Raw genomic sequence first — 12,608 nt, 5'->3', positions numbered from 1 at the left:
TTTGATTTCAGTAATGAAATTGGGTACTTTGTCCACCTCTGATATTACATAGACATGAGTGTTTTCCTGGGAAATACACCACTCATATTTTTCATACAAGCTACATCCGGGACATGGAGAACCAAAACCAGGACATATTTTTCAATATATGTCAGTCATGAGGAACTCGATGAAATGTTTTGATAAATTTGGGTACTTGTTGTTTGTGAATGCGTCGATATAATAAAAAGAAAATCACACGTTGGCTTGAAGATATGAAGCTTATCTTCTCATGTTGAAAAACTCGCATTTTCATATGAAATACATCGCGGACCTGAGCGACATATTTAAATAATATTGGCTGCCATTTTTTCATGGTGTATTAGATATATTCCATTCAGCTAGCATGATACTGAACGAGTTGAAGACGAGTTCAATATCATGCTAGCTGAATGGAATATGCTGTCTCTCTCTCTCTCTCTCTCTCTCTCTCTCTCTCTCTATATATATATATATATATATATATATATATATATATATATAATTTTTAAAGTCAGTGTGTTTTGTATTCTTTCCACTATTGCGTAACACACTGACTAGAAATAGTGCTATTCTAAGAATAATTCACTTGAGTCAAAATAGAAGTAGTGATAAAGAAAATGACTCATGTCAAAGTAAACTACTTTTCAAATGGCTTTTTAGCACAACGAATGTATGAATGCAATTTTGAACAGTGATATACACTAGCCATCTGAGCTATGCTGAAGTGAACAACACCTCAATTATCAACAAAAAGTAACGTTCGCTGCAGAGCTAGCTTAACCAAATACTGCTGGGGTTTCAGTTTGTTACATAGCTACCTAGCTCATGTTAATTCAGACATGATTGTAGCTACATCTCGCAAAGATGTCCCTTACACATGATCCTGAGCGTTACCAATAGGCTGTTGCAGCAGTTAGAAATATTTAACACAACAAACAATCGCGGCGGCACGGTGGTGTAGTGGTTAGCGCTGTCACCTCACAGCAAGAAGGTCCAGGTTCGAGCCCCGTGGCCGGCGAGGGCCTTTCTGTGCGGAGTTTGCATGTTCTCCCCGTGTCCGCGTGGGTTTCCTCCGGGTGCTCCGGTTTCCCCCACAGTCCAAAGACATGCAGGTTAGGTTAACTGGTGACTCTAAATTGAGCGTAGGTGTGAATGTGGGTGTGAATGGTTGTCTGTGTCTATGTGTCAGCCCTGTGATGACCTGGCGACTTGTCCAGGGTGTACCCCGCCTTTCGCCCGTAGTCAGCTGGGATAGGCTCCAGCTTGCCTGCGACCCTGTAGAACAGGATAAAGCGGCTAGAGATAATGAGATGAGATGAGACAAACAATCGCTAGTGAAGCACTGTATATCATTAACACATCTGGCTAGCTAGTCTATCTCACTTAGCTCACTAATTTTGTACAGTTTACCACAGGTTGTATTTTAAGCTTGGTAATGCCGATATCTCCGTAGGTTTTGTTTCATATACTTTGCACATGATTATCACGTTGTTTCCTTTGAAGCTTTTAAAACCGAAGGTTCCTGATCAGCTGGGCTGAGGATGATCCTCTGTCTCCACTGTCTCACACGTTGCGACTGCTGACGAAGCGTTTGGTGCCTGAAGTGCAGACTTTTGTCATGAAACCGAATCATTTAAAATTTGCATGTACAGTGTTGCCTTTTATTGGCTTACAGTCTTCCAGGATTAAATGCATTATTATTATCCCCCACCCAAATTAAGTTTGGCGGCGGATATAGACACCGGATAGGCGGATATATAGTTATATATTAAAACTACTGAAGATATCTTCATGAAACTTTGTATACGTATCAAGCAACATGTGAACGGGTGCCTTTTGCTATTTTGGATTTTTGAGAGAGAAAAAAAGGATTTTTAAAATTTTTACATAAAAAAAGAGTTTCTAAGAGCAATGTTCATTGTCCTGTTTTGTCGCATTACAAGCTGGAATTAAAATGGATTTTTGGAGGGTTAGCACCGTTTGATTTACACAACATGCCTACCACTTTAAAGGTGCACATTGTTGTTTTTATTGTGACACAAACAATAATTAAAATAAAATAAAAAAAACAGAAATCTGGAGTGTGCATAAGTATTCACCCCCCAAAGTCAATACTTTGTAGAGCCACCTTTTGCTGCAATTACAGCTGCAAGTCTCTTGGGGTATGTCTCTATTAGCTTAGCACATCTAGCCACTGGGATTTTTGCCCATTCCTCAAGGCAAAACTGCTCCAACTCCTTCAAGTTAGATGGGTTGTGTTGGTGCACAGCAATCTTCAAGTTATGCCACAGATTCTCAATTGGATTGAGGTCTGGGCTTTGACTAGGCCATTCCAAGACATTTAAATGTTTCCCTTTAAACCACTCCAGTGTAGCTTTAGCAGTATGTTTAGGGTCATTGTCCTGCTGGAACACGAACCTTCGTCCCAGTCTCAAACCTCTGGCTGACTCAAACAGGTTTTCCTCCAGAATTGCCCTGTATTTAGTGCCATCCATCTTTCCTTCAGTCCTGACCAGCTTTCCTGTCCCTGCAGATGAAAAACATCCCCACAGCATGATGCTGCCACCACCATGCTTCACTGTAGGAATGGTGTTCTCAGGGTGTTGGGTTTGGACCACATATGGCAGTTCCCATGATGGCCAAAAAGATCAATTTTAGTCCTGTCTGACCAGATAATCTTCTTCCATGTGTTTGGGGAGTCTGCTACATGCTGTTGGGGCAAACTCCAAATGTGTTTTCTTAAGCAATGGCTTTTTTTCTGGCCACTCTTCCATAAAGCCCCGCTCTGTGGAGTGTACGGCTTAAAGTGGTCCTATGGACAGATACTCCCATCTCCGCTGTGGATCTTTGCAGCTCCTTCAGTGTTATCTTTGGTGTCTTTGTTGCATCTCTGATTAATGCCCTCCTTGCCCGGTCTGTGAGTTTTGGTAGGCGGCCTCCTCTTGTCAGGTTTGTAGTGGTGCCATATTCTTTCCATTTTGCTATAATGGATTTAATGGTGCTCCCTGGGATATTCAAAGTTTGGGATATTTTTTATAACCCAACCCTGATCTATACTTCTCCACAACTTTGTCTCTGACCTGTTTGGAGGCTCCTTGGTTTTCATGTTGCTTGCTTAGTAGCGTTGCAGAGTCAGGGTCCTTCCAGAACAGGTTGATTTATACAGACATCATGTGACGGATCATGTGACACTTTGATTGCTCATAGCTGGATCTTAATCAACTAATTATGTGACTTATGAAGTGAATGGGTTGGACCAGCTCTTATTTAGGGGTTAAATATGAAAGGGGGTGAATACCTATGCACACTCCAGATTTCTGTTTTTTTTTTATCTTAATTATTGTTTGTGTCACAATAAAACAACAATTTTCACCTTTAAAGTGGTAGGCATGTTGTGTAAATCAAACGGTGCTAACCCTCCAAAAATCCATTTTAATTCCAGCTTGTAATGCGACAAAACAGGACAAACACCAAGGGGATGAATACTTTTGCAAGACACTGTACATGTTAACAAGGTGATGTAGATGTGCCTCTTCATACTAAGAAATTTGAGAAATTTCAACTTCATTTCTCAGGTTAGTCTTAGGGGTAGGTTTTGTTTCCGGAGCAGAACTTGAAAACTATGAGTGGGATGGTCTTGAAAGTTGGTATAAGTGTTGATGAAGTAATGTATTTGTGCCTTTTGATACTAAGAAATGTGAGAGATTTTAATGTTTAGCTCACCTGGACCAAAGGTCCGGTGGGTTTATGCCATGGGCTGCTGAGGTCAGTGTAAAGAGGTGTAGGGTTGGTTTCCTGCAGCACAACTTAAAAAATGTGATGAATAATATTGTGAAACTTGGTATATAGTTGGTATATAGAGTGGGGGATATAGATGACTCTCTGTCTTCTTGTATGTTTTACTCTCTAACAGTGATTTAAAAAAAAAACCCTCAAGTAAATGTACTATGATTAAATTGTACTAAAAGTATCATGGTGGTGTAGTGGTTAGCACGGTCGCCTCACAGCAAGAAGGTTCCGGGTTCGAACCCAGCGGCCGGCGAGGGCCTTTCTGTGTGGAGTTTGCATGTTCTCCCCGTGTCCGCGTGGGTTTCCTCCGGGTGCTCCGGTTTCCCCCACAGTCCAAAGACATGCAGGTTAGGTTAACTGGTGACTCTAAATTGACCGTAGGTGTGAATGTGAGTGTGAATGGTTGTCTGTGTCTATGTGTCAGCCCTGTGATGACCTGGTGACTTGTCCAGGGTGTACCCCGACTTTCGCCCGTAGTCAGCTGGGATAGGCTCCAGCTTGCCTGCGACCCTGTAGAACAGGATAAAGCGGCTACAGATAATGAGAATGAGATGAGACTACTAATAAAGTATATACACTTTATGCTGTTTCTTGATATGTTTTACAAGCTCATGTATAGTTGTGTCAAGTTTCCAGCCCCCTTATTCCATAAGAAAGGCAAAAAAAAGGATCTTTTTTATCTGCCATAATTTGTTTCTAATGTAATTCTTCTGTTGAAAACTCGTTATAATGTCCAGCCTAAATATTACACCAATTACGCCAGTAGTTTTCTTGATTAGGAAGCTCTACATAATATGTCTAATGATTTAAAACAGTCATAACAAGACGTAAAATACAAAATATTGACCTTTCACGTAGCTGGAAAAAGAAAAGCAATAAAAGGATACCTTTGTGTTTGTGAATACCATTTCCAACAGTGAAAGCCATCATTCACAAAAGGAAGAAAGCTGGACACAAGAGTGGAAAAAACCCCAACCCTGCCAGAGCCATTAAACAGAAAGGGACCTGAAAAAGTGCTTGAACAAAAATCAACGTTTCTATCACGTTCAGGAATATCATTTGGATTGCTTCTCTGTCCTTATTTTAACCTGCACCTTTTGATCATTATGTTATTTGTGATCATTAAGACACATCTGCTGTAAAAATCTGTCAAGGGAAAACTTGCATCAAATGTCATGCTGGTTTCATCATTTCAAAATAAGGGCGTGCAAACTTTCGCGCTCGGCTGTAATTTTGCAAAGTCCAGTTTGCACAGCTGTGTCATCTTTTTCAGCTTGGTGCAGCTCCTGGGTAGCTCTTCTGTGTAGTTAGTGTGTTACTGTGGCATTGCTGTGTTACTGTGTCCTGCCCTGCTCTGGTATTCATTTCACTAATATTGGCTGGCATTGAGTGGAGTGGTATATCGCCACGAGTTGGCCTAGTGGTTAGCGTGTCCGCCTCTTGACTGGGAGATTGCGAGTTCTACTTGTGGTCGGGTCGTACCAAAGACCATCATAAAAATGGTACCTAATACCATCTGGCAATGCACGTTGCAATACAGATGTGAGTAGGGAGTCAAACTCTCGCGGTTACCAGAGGACTAGCCCCCCCACTGTAACCCTAGCTGTATAGGCGAGAGGCCGAGGGCTACGGAAACGGAGATCAGTGCCACACCCATACTCCTTAAAGAGTTGGTTAGTACTGGGACAGGAGACTGCCTGGGAAGACCAGATTCTGGCATGAGAAGGACTTTGACTTGACTTAATTGAGTGGTATATCAGATATATTCCATTCAGCTAGCATGATATTGAACGAGTCAAAGATGAGTTTAAAAAAGTATTATTATTATTATACATACACATTCCTTTCAGGTGTTCAACGTGTTTTTCTCTTTCAAAGTTCTCTCAAAATCTTCTGTATTTAACGAAGCAAACCTGGCGGCCATGTTTGTTTACAAATTGTCACAGTCGCTCGCTAGCGCGGAAGTTTTCCGTCTCTGACGTGTTACGTCATGTTGTCTTGGCAACCATGCAACATCGTAAGCCATATTCAACGCTCATTCTCCATTGGGCAGAGTGACGTAATACACATAGGATAAGCGATATGCTAACAATATTGCATGCTATCAAACCACATGAACGAAACCCGCTAGAAGGGAAAAGAACATGTTTTTATTCCATCGAAAAAGTGTCCTAGATGTCTCATCTCATCTCATTATCTCTAGCCGCTTTATCCTTCTACAGGATCGCAGGCAAGCTGGAGCCTATCCCAGCTGACTACGGGCGAAAGGCGGGGTACACCCTGGACAAGTCGCCAGGTCATCACGGGGCTGACACATAGACACAGACAACCATTCACACTCACATTCACACCTACGGTCAATTTAGAGTCACCAGTTAACCTAACCTGCATGTCTTTGGACTGTGGGGGAAACCGGAGCACCCGGAGGAAACCCACGCGGACACGGGGAGAACATGCAAACTCCACACAGAAAGGCCCTCGCCGGCCCCGGGTCTCGAACCCAGGACCTTCTTGCTGTGAGGCGACAGCGCTAACCACTACACCACCATGCCGCCCTGTCCTAGATGTATAATAATTAAATAATATTGGCTGGCATTGAGTGGTATATCAGATATATTCCATTCAGCTAGCATGATACTGAATGAGTCGAAGACGAGTAGCTGAATGGAATATATCCGATAGACCATGAAAAAAACCTAGCCAATATTATTATTATTATTATTATTATTATTATACATACACACGCTCTTCATATCAGCATTCTTGAAGGCCAATGCGAGCTTACCTGCACATTGGTGCTATTAGCAAGGCAGTGAAATCACCTTCCGGTTGGCGTAGGGTTCACTAGCACAACAGTGAAGTGACCTACAGCCACCGTAGCGTTCATCAGTACGGCACTGAATTCACCTTCCCACTGCTGTAGCGTTCATCAGTAGCAGAGGCTAACAACCGAGAAACTAAGGTTTCTGTCACCAGACTCTTCTTCCACACACGCTCGACACAGTATTTTTCACTCAGACTTAAGTATTCATGTCCCTGTGTCATTTACTTACTTAGTTTTAAAATCAACATCGACAGCTACACACAACAGAGCGACCTGGCAGCCAAAATTCTCTCAAAATCTTCCGCTTTTTATGAAGCAAACCTCGCAGCCATGTTTATTTACAAACTGTCACAGTCACTCACTAGCGTGGAAGTCTTACATCTCTGACGCGTCTCTTTTCCAGTTTTTCGATGTCCGTTGGTATGTTTTTCTCTTGTAAATATGCATGACAAATATCTAATGAAGTTTTGGTAGCTTTTCGGGTGTTCAGCGCATCTTTAGTTTCAGTTTTCAGTTTATTTATTTAGTGCTTAAACTGAGCACTGGATTAGCTTCGTCTTCTCTCTTTCCTGGCTGACAAAGAAATGACTGTGCGCTTGCACAGCAGAAAAATTTTGTCATTGGATCTTCGCATGTGCGCCGATGTGTGACATCACGTTGTTTTGACAACGTGCATTATTGTAACAATATTGCATGCTCATTCTCCATTGGGTAGAGTGGCATGGAGGATAAGCGATATGATAACAATATTGCATGCCATCAATAAACCCACTAGAAGGGAATAGAATACATGTTTTTATTCCATGAAAAAAGTGTCCTGTATGTATAATAATTTATTATACTGCACTCATTGTTATAATCAAACTATAGTGGTCTTGTCTTACACTAATGGGCACTTTTTAGTCGGTTGTCTGTAGTCTGTATACAGATCTCTTATACCTTCTGGTGCACTGTGATCCTTCAGACTGATCTTGCAACACAAGGATATTCTCGATGGGATAAAATACTTTCCCTGACTGCCTGAACTCTGGTTCCTAACTGCCATGTGGATGGCGTGATTATACCGATTCTGCAAATTAAAGACTATCTACATTGGCAGACCATCAGCATTGGCAATGTCAGTAGTCATTTATTTATTTATTCATCTTCAGCTACTGCTCCATCCTGGTCATGGTTGCGGTGGATATTGTGAGGTAGGAATACACTCCACCCCAGGGGGGTTATGAAACACCAGGGTTTCTGCACACATACACTAGTTGCAATTTAGCATAGCCAATCCACCTACTGGCATGTTTATTTGGGAGGTGGAAGGACGCCCACATGGATGCAGGAGAACTTGAAGATCTCTGCACCGACACTAACCCGAGCTCAAGACCCTGGAGCTGAGACATTAGTACTCGGTTGGTTTAAACTATTCATAGATCTATTCAAGCCAAATGTCATTAACCACACAAGCATGGCAATAAAGATGAACGAGTTAAACAAACAGAGCGAGAACAGCAGGAAAGCAGAGACCTTGATGGTTGTAAAGAGACTCAGGCCTGGGTCAGTATTTAACAGTCAAACACCTGGGCTGGAGGAATATCTTCAGGGAGCAGGTAGGGATCATAAATGGCATGCACACCCACAGAAACTAATGTTCCATAAGAGCACAGAGTAGAGAGGACTTTTTCTGTATTATCCATTAAAACTATTGAAAATGTCAACTCAGTCAACTCAGGGGTGGGTTTCCCAAAAGCCTTTTAACGCTAAGACCATCTTAACTAGGAGAGAGAGCGTTCATTGTGATGCTCGCGCTACCATTTAACGATGATCTTTGTGCTACGATGCTTTTGGGAAACCCACCCCAGGTTAGTTCTGATTGCTCTGCGCAAAAGTCTTAAGTACAGGCAAAGAAATGCTCTAGAGCAAAGATGCCTTAAAATTCATCTCATTCTCATTATCTCTAGCCGCTTTATCCTGTTCTACAGGGTCGCAGGCGAGCTGGAGCCTATCCCAGCTGACTACGGGCGAAAGGCGGGGTACACCCTGGACAAGTCGCCAGGTCATCACAGGGCTGACACAGACAACCATTCACACTCACATTCACACCTACGGTCAATTTAGAGTCACCAGTTAACCTAACCTACATGTCTTTGGACTGTGGGGGAAACCAGAGTACCCGGAGGAAACCCACGCGGACACGGGGAGAACATGCAAACTCCGCACAGAAAGGCCCTCGCCGGCCACGGGGCTCGAACCCGGACCTTCTTGCTGTGAGGCGACAGTGCTAACCACTACACCACTGTGCCGCCCCTGCCTTAAAATTATTAAATTAAATATTTCTAAAAGTCCTGCAATGACCTGGAGACTTGTCCAGGGTGTACCCTGCCTATCGACTATAGTCAGTTGGGATAGGCTCCAGCTTGCCTGCGACCCTGTACAGGATAAGCGGCTACAGATAATGGCTGGATGGATGTTTCTAAAGAGTAGTAAACAGTAATAAACAAAACAAAGTCAATATTTAGTGTGACGACCCTTTGTGAGCTGTAGGTTTTATTGAGCATCTTGCAGAACCAGCCGCAGTTCTTCTGGACACTTTGACTGTCACACTATTGGCTGTTATTTTTGCAGCAAAACCCAGTAGCTGCCTTATTCTTCTTCCAGCTGCTCCCATTAGGGGTCGCCACAGCAGATCTGTTCTGCATATTTGATTTGGCATAGGTTTTACACCAGATGCCCTTCCTAACTAACACAACCCTCCCTGGTCTATCTGGGCTTGGGACTGGCACTAAGTATGCACTGTCTTGTGCAACCCTAGTGGCTGGGTATTTTACCTAATCTTCATGTCTTTGGACTGTGGGGGGAAACCGGAGCACCCAGAGGAAACCCATGCAGACACTGGGAGAACATGCAAACTCCACACAGAAAGGCCCCTGTCGGTCATGAGGTTCGAACCCGAAACCTTTTTGCTGTGAGGCTACACCAGAGTGCCACCCAAAATCCAGCAGCTGCTTACATAATATACTGCTTTCTTTACTCCCATACAAACATTTAATTTAGTGCTGGAAATCTACAATGTTTTTGTACTGACTCGGTAATACAGAAATCATAAATTACAAATCTATAACAAAGTTTGTACTAAAAAAAATAGAGTGCCTAAGACTTTTGTACAATCATGTATGCATACACCAACCTAAACCTGCGTTCTTTTTTCTTCTATTGTGTCTTGTGCCTTGTGTAAACCAAACCCGTCTACATTTTTGCAGTGAACCTATAAACAGAAGGTGCTTAGGCTCAGGTTAGAGATGTGTGCTGATGTGGGAATGTGTGTAGAGTCAGAGCACTGGATTAAAGTCTTTTCTGTTACAGCTTTGCAAGAAATGGGCAAGTATCAACACAACTAATTGACACTCTCTGTTTCATAAATGCCGTGTTGTCTTTTAATTCCTGCCTTCGCTTCAGCATGCCCTTTTGGGGTTTTTATTTTTCTGGCTGATATTTGTGAAAGAGAGACTTAAATGAGGGGGTGGCGTGGTATTGTAGTGGTTAGCACTGTTGCCTCACATCAAGAAGGTTCTGGGTTTGAGCCCAGTGGCCGACGGGGGTCTTTCTGTGCTGAGTTTGCATGTTCTCCCCTTGTCTGCGTGGGTTTCCTCCGGGTGCTCCGGTTTCCTCCACAGTCTAAAGACATGCAGGTTAGGCTAATTGGTGGCTCTAAATTGCCCGTAGGTGTGAATGGTTGTTTCTCAAGCCCAGAAATGGGAGGGTTGTGGCAGGAAGGGCATCTGGCATAAAACTATGTTCCAATTAATATGATGTGGACCCAGAAAGGGCATGCTGAAGCGAAGGCAGGGTTTATGGTTATTTAGCACAAAAGTCTTTTAGCACAAGTTCTAAAGTCTCTTAGCACAACTCTCAGTTCTTTAGCACAAGATCCAAGAACACTTAATCTTTATTATGAATACTTAAAGATCATGTTTAAAGATGTTTGATGGCTTTTTTTATGAAAGTTGCCAAGATTCTGATTGAAAACGAGCGATTGTATTTCCCCACTCTGCCATCTTGAAACCGCCACGTTTGATGTAGTCCGTATGTTAGTCACCAATCCTCCCTCCAAATTATTTAACACAGCGTGTACCCTGACCCGGTACACCGCTACAGCCAACTTCCAGGTTTGTTTTGTCTTTATTAAAGTGCTAAGCTTAAATTATATCATATTTATTATTTACAATTTGCTAATTTGATAAAGAATGAAAAGTCAAGTGAAATTTACATGATAAAAATTTAAAGAAAGCTTTTTGTTTGTTCTTTATTTTATCCATCCATCCATCCATCCATCCATCCATTTTCTGTCGCTTATCTGGGTCCGGGTCATGGGGTAGCAGCCTAAGCAGAGCAGCCCAGACTTCCGTCTCCCTGGCCACCTCCAGGGATGCTCTTCCAGGGGAATACCGAGGCGTTCCCAGGCCAGCCGAGAGATCTAATCTCTCCAGTGTGTCCTCGGTCTGCCCTGGGGTCTCCTTCCAGTGGGGCATGCCCAGAGAACCTCCCCTGGGAGGCGTCCAGGGGGCATCCTAACAAGGTGCCCAAACCACCTCAACTGACTCCTTTCAACATGGAGGAGCAGCAGTTCTACTCTGAGTCTTTCCCAAATGACCAAGTTTCTCACCCTGTCTCTAAGGGAGAGCCCAGCCACCCTGTGGAGAAAACTCATTTCAACCACTTGTATCCGCAATCTCATTCTTTCGGTCACTACCCACAGCTCGTGACCATAGGTGAGAGTGGGAACATAGATGGACCAGTAAATTGAGAGCTTTACCTTTTGGCTCAGCTCTCTCTTCACCACAACAGACCGGTTTAGCATCTGCATCACTGCTGACACTGCTCCAATCCATCTGTCCAACTCCTGCTCCTTCCTACCCTCACTCGTGAACAAGACCCCGAGATACTTAAACTCCTCCACTTGAAGTAGGAACTCCCCCCTGACCCAAAGTAGGCACTTCACCTGTTTCTGGCTGAGCGCCATGGCCACGGACTTGGAGGTGCTGATCCTCATCTCAGCCGCTTCACACTCGGCCGCAAACCGTCCCAGCACAAGCTGTAGGTCACAGATTGATGAAACCAACAGGACCACAGCATCTGCAAAAAGCAGAGACGTGATCCTGAGGCCACCAAACCGGACACCCCCTGCCCCTTGGCTGCGCCTAGAAATTCTGTCCATAAAAGTTATGAACAGAACCGGTGACACAGGGCAGCTCTGGTGGAGTCCCACATGCACCGGGAACGAGTCTGACTTATTGTCGGCAATGAGAACCAAACTCCTGCTCCGGTCATACAGGGTCCGAATGGCCCGCAGTAGTGGGCCCTGAACCCCATACTCCCGAAGCACCCCCCACAGGGCACCACCAGGGGACACGGTTGTAAGCCTTCTCCAGGTCCACAAAACACATGTAGACTGGTTGGGCAAACTCCCATGCACCTTCCAATACCCTTGCAAGGGTAAAGAGCTGGTCCAGTGTTCCACGACCAGGACAAAAAACACATTGTTCCTCCTGAATCCAAGGTTCGACTATCGACCGGACTCTCCTCTCCAGCACCCCAGCATAGGCTTTCCCGGGGAGACTGAGAAGTGTGATCCCCGGTCCCCCTTTTTAAAAAGGAGGACCACCACCCCAGTCTGCCAATCCAGAGACACTGTCTGGATTCTTTATTTAAATTTTTTTACAAAAGAAGAAAGGTCAAAAGAAAGGAAAACCACATACAGCTATTTCAATAATTTTATTAAGCTAGTTACATTTTAGATAACTGCTGTGACTTCTAAATGCAAGAAAGTGAAATAATTAAACTTGAAACAAAAAGAAAACCTTGATAATCAATTAAACTGCAGGTGCCACTAAAAATGCACATGATTTAAGAAGTTGGAAGACATTAATTTCTTTTTTTTTTGGAAACGATCCCATAAACAACAAATCTTGAACTGTAAATTTAGGTG

The sequence above is a fragment of the Neoarius graeffei genome, chromosome 5 (assembly GCF_027579695.1).
Source record: "Neoarius graeffei isolate fNeoGra1 chromosome 5, fNeoGra1.pri, whole genome shotgun sequence".
Lineage (NCBI taxonomy): Eukaryota > Metazoa > Chordata > Actinopteri > Siluriformes > Ariidae > Neoarius > Neoarius graeffei.
This window is presented reverse-complemented; position numbering follows the sequence as displayed.